Genomic DNA, 5,000 nt, shown 5'->3' on the forward strand with positions numbered 1-5,000 from the left:
CGGGACGCACGAGCACGCACGAGGCGCGTCGCACGCCTTCGGCTCGCCCCACCGGCAGGACGTCCCACGATACATGCCAGTTAAACACCGACGGGCGGTGAACCAACAGCGTGGGACACAAATCCAACTACGAGCTTTTTAACCGCAACAACTTTAATATACGCTATTGGAGCTGGAATTACCGCGGCTGCTGGCACCAGACTTGCCCTCCAATAGATACTCGTTAAAGGATTTAAAGTGTACTCATTCCGATTACGGGGCCTCGGATGAGTCCCGTATCGTTATTTTTCGTCACTACCTCCCCGTGCCGGGAGTGGGTAATTTGCGCGCCTGCTGCCTTCCTTGGATGTGGTAGCCGTTTCTCAGGCTCCCTCTCCGGAATCGAACCCTGATTCCCCGTTACCCGTTACAACCATGGTAGGCGCAGAACCTACCATCGACAGTTGATAAGGCAGACATTTGAAAGATGCGTCGCCGGTACGAGGACCGTGCGATCAGCCCAAAGTTATTCAGAGTCACCAAGGCAAACGGACCGGACGAGCCGACCGATTGGTTTTGATCTAATAAAAGCGTCCCTTCCATCTCTGGTCGGGACTCTGTTTGCATGTATTAGCTCTAGAATTACCACAGTTATCCAAGTAACGTGGGTACGATCTAAGGAACCATAACTGATTTAATGAGCCATTCGCGGTTTCACCTTAATGCGGCTTGTACTGAGACATGCATGGCTTAATCTTTGAGACAAGCATATGACTACTGGCAGGATCAACCAGGGAGCTGCGTCAACTAGAGCTGAGCAGCCGGCCGCCCGGGAGTGTGTCCCGGGGGCCCGCGCGAACACGCAAGCGTCCGCTCAATTATTCTGCAAACAGGAGGAGGCTGAGCTCCCCTGCACAATACACCTCGAAACCCTCTCAGGTCCCGGCGGCGCGCAGCGCCGTCCTAAGTACTTGGTCGGGTTCGAGAGAGGCGCAATCGCCCGGAGTTTGGCGAGTAGACGCTTTAGGTGCGACCACCCGTGCTCCCAACTGAGCTTGCCGCTGCCGACAGAGGCCCGGGAGCGTGCTGTCGTGGCATTGCCGGCGGGAGACAACACGCGCCACCTACGGTGACCGGCAGCTCCAACGCCAGCGCCACAGAAGGACAAAAGCCCCACTTGGGTGCCGAAGCGAACTCTCCCAGCACAGCGCACGCGCCAACACGTCCGCACAGCTGCGATACAAACCACCTGCGAGAACCGCAGAGGCGACCGAGCAGCAGACGGCGTCGCGGCGCCGAGCGCCGGGCGGCGGCGCATCCTCAGCGCACACAGTCCTCAATCGGACCAGCACACTGCAGATGTCCACCGCGCTTCGCACCGGGCCCGCGAGGACCTACTTTGGCCGCACGGCGCCGCGTGCAGGGTGCGCCGGCGCGCAGCTGCGCCGCCTGCCGCCTCCGTCGGCCGGCGCGCCTGCCACTGGCCGCCCCCACCAGCCGGCTGTAGCGCGTGCGCCCACGCACCGCGCGGCCAGCACGCCGGGAGGCCCCCCCTCACCGGCCGGGGACGGTCCCACCCAGCCACCGCCGCGTATCGCTTCACACCCAGATGCCATTCACGTTCGTGGGCATGGTGGGTATCGCTGGAACAACCGGTTGGTAGCTCAACCGATCGTCGCCATCACTGATTCACCTCTAGCGAGAACAACCGCACCACAACGGTTTACCAGTTGTTCATTTGCATAACGTCACCAGCAAACGTAGGCGTCCATCGCCATTTGCAAATTCAACGATTGTTGCATGCCTGTGTCAGGTGTCACGACACACTATGTCTGCCCACATACACGCAACAACATGTGCACGCTTCGCGAACACGTGGAAGGTGGCCCCCGTACGTATGCGATGTCCATTGCGCGAACGACTGTCAACCGGCCTCTGTCGCATGTCGCAGATGTGGAACGCAGTGCACCATGCTATCACGGTGTGTGAGAAGAGACGACTACGTCTGACAACACGCGCCACTACATCAACAGACGGCTCATGCTGATCGCCATCCAGGGCATACCACACTGCAATCCAGCTCTTATAGGGAGACGACACGTAGCTGAGTGCACAACATTTGGACCGCATGGTTCGCCGTTGTTGGCGCAGTCGTTGTACGGTCACATGTACCACGATGTATCATTCAGTACATGAGGACCAATGTGCAGTACAGTGTGTGATTTGGACGTACAACATCAGCGGACAGTTGACACAGGCCGTACCACAGCGTAGGCTAAGTGCTTCGCACATGCGAATGCCAATGAACAACTGCAAATGCCAATGAACAACTGCAAAGGGCATTGAGCATGTACGTCCTGCTGCCATCCACATTACAGTGTATAGCTGCAAGGTGTTTAACATGAAGCGATACACTGGGGACCGGGCAGTGCGAGTAGCAAACTATATTGCGGGGGTTGCAGTTAGGCAACACTACACTAATTTAACGCGTCGTATGACAATTACAGAGCAGGTTAAGGCCCAACGTGTGTTGGGTTAAGGCCCAACGTGTGTTGGGTTAAGGCCCAACGTGTGTTGGGTTAAGGCCCAACGTGTGTTGGGTTAAGGCCCAACGTGTGTTGGGTTAAGGCCCAACGTGTGTTGGGTTAAGGCCCAACGTGTGTTGGGTTAAGGCCCAACGTGTGTTGGGTTAAGGCCCAACGTGTGTTGGGTTAAGGCCCAACGTGTGTTGGGTTAAGGCCCAACGTGTGTTGGGTTACGTTAAGGGGCAATGTGGGTTACGTTAAGGGGCAATGTGGGTTACGTTAAGGGGCAATGTGGGTTACGTTACGGCGCAATATAGGTTACGTTACGGCGCAATATAGGTTACGTTACGGCGCAATATAGGTTACGTTACGGCGCAATATAGGTTACGTTAAGGCGCAATATCGGTTACGTTAAGGCGCAATACAGGTTACGTTAAGGCGCAATACAGGTTACGTTAAGGCGCAATACAGGTTACGTTAAGGCGCAATACAGGTTACGTTAAGGCGCAATACAGGTTACGTTAAGGCGCAATACAGGTTACGTTAAGGCGCAATACAGGTTACGTTAAGGCGCAATACAGGTTACGTTAAGGCGCAATACAGGTTACGTTAAGGCGCAATACAGGTTACGTTAAGGCGCAATACAGGTTACGTTAAGGCGCAATACAGGTTACGTTAAGGCGCAATACAGGTTACGTTAAGGCGCAATACAGGTTACGTTAAGGCGCAATACAGGTTACGTTAAGGCGCAATACAGGTTACGTTAAGGCGCAATACAGGTTACGTTAAGGCGCAATACAGGTTACGTTAAGGCGCAATACAGGTTACGTTAAGGCGCAATACAGGTTACGTTAAGGCGCAATACAGGTTACGTTAAGGCGCAATACAGGTTACGTTAAGGCGCAATACAGGTTACGTTAAGGCGCAATACAGGTTACGTTAAGGCGCAATACAGGTTAGGTTAAGGCGCAATACAGGTTAGGTTAAGGCGCAATACAGGTTAGGTTAAGGTACGACATAGGTTAGGTTAAGGTACGACATAGGTTAGGTTAAGGTACGACATAGGTTAGGTTAAGGTACGACATAGGTTAGGTTAAGGTACGACATAGGTTAGGTTAAGGTACGACATAGGTTAGGTTAAGGTACGACATAGGTTAGGTTAAGGTACGACATAGGTTAGGTTAAGGTACGACATAGGTTAGGTTAAGGTACGACATAGGTTAGGTTAAGGTACGACATAGGTTAGGTTAAGGTACGACATAGGTTAGGTTAAGGTACGACATAGGTTAGGTTAAGGTACGACATAGGTTAGGTTAAGGTACGACATAGGTTAGGTTAAGGTACGACATAGGTTAGGTTAAGGTACGACATAGGTTAGGTTAAGGTACGACATAGGTTAGGTTAAGGTACGACATAGGTTAGGTTAAGGTACGACATAGGTTAGGTTAAGGTACGACATAGGTTAGGTTAAGGTACGACATAGGTTAGGTTAAGGTACGACATAGGTTAGGTTAAGGTACGACATAGGTTAGGTTAAGGTACGACATAGGTTAGGTTAAGGTACGACATAGGTTAGGTTAAGGTACGACATAGGTTAGGTTAAGGTACGACATAGGTTAGGTTAAGGTACGACATAGGTTAGGTTACGGTACGACATAGGTTAGGTTACGGTACGACATAGGTTAGGTTACGGTACGACATAGGTTAGGTTACGGTACGACATAGGTTAGGTTACGGTACGACATAGGTTAGGTTACGGTACGACATAGGTTAGGTTACGGTACGACATAGGTTAGGTTACGGTACGACATAGGTTAGGTTACGGTACGATATAGGTTAGGTTACGGTACGATATAGGTTAGGTTAAGGTACACATTGTTGTAAGGAAAGGTTTAATGGGGGGCGGGGCGGGGCGGCCGGTTTGTTGATTGTGATTATAGTAAGTGGATGCCTGCGGCATCATCTGATTTGCCACGTCAGGATGCACCTTTGGCTCATGACAGGCGGCGCTCTCATTCCATGCTTGTGGCAGACCTGTGTCTTTCATTCCTGCCATTGTTTGTGTGCTGTGAGAGGAGGCAGTATTGTGATGTTGGGTGCACCCCTGTGTAGGACATGTGTGGGTGTTGGTGGCTTGGCTGAGCAATGGTGGTTGTCGGGTGGGTGGGATATTCTGTTTTCTGAGTGGACCTCCCAGTCTGGTTATGACAGTGTGGATTGTCTAATGTGGCGGAGAGGATGCACTGGGTGTTGTTCCATGCTGGTGCTTACATATTGTCTGTGTGCGTGTTACAGGCAGAGAGTAGTGCGTGATAAGGGTGTGTGGCTGACGTGTGGTTGTGATTGTGAGCAGAGTCTTTCAGCATGTATACGGACAGTTGTATACATTATCTGTATTCTGATGGCTCTATCTATTACTAATCAGCGCCGTGTATACGTTTAATCCGGTTCCAGTCGAAACTGTTGTATCTCTGTACATTAGTGACACGGCGAGCC

The 5,000-nt window shown here is 52.0% G+C and overlaps 1 non-coding gene across 1 annotated transcript in view; it reads right to left on the reverse strand.

The window, feature by feature from the left end:
* LOC124592008 overlaps nt 1–776 on the reverse strand; it is a 1,910-nt gene extending 1,134 nt beyond the window's left edge. The window contains exon 1 of the ribosomal RNA XR_006977280.1: nt 1–776. This exon is cut by the window's left edge and continues 1,134 nt beyond it. This is a non-coding gene — a ribosomal RNA (small subunit ribosomal RNA).
* Between the last annotated feature and the right edge of the window lie 4,224 nt (nt 777–5,000).

Source organism: Schistocerca americana, unplaced genomic scaffold (assembly GCF_021461395.2).
Source record: "Schistocerca americana isolate TAMUIC-IGC-003095 unplaced genomic scaffold, iqSchAmer2.1 HiC_scaffold_887, whole genome shotgun sequence".
Classification (NCBI taxonomy): Eukaryota; Metazoa; Arthropoda; class Insecta; order Orthoptera; family Acrididae; genus Schistocerca; species Schistocerca americana.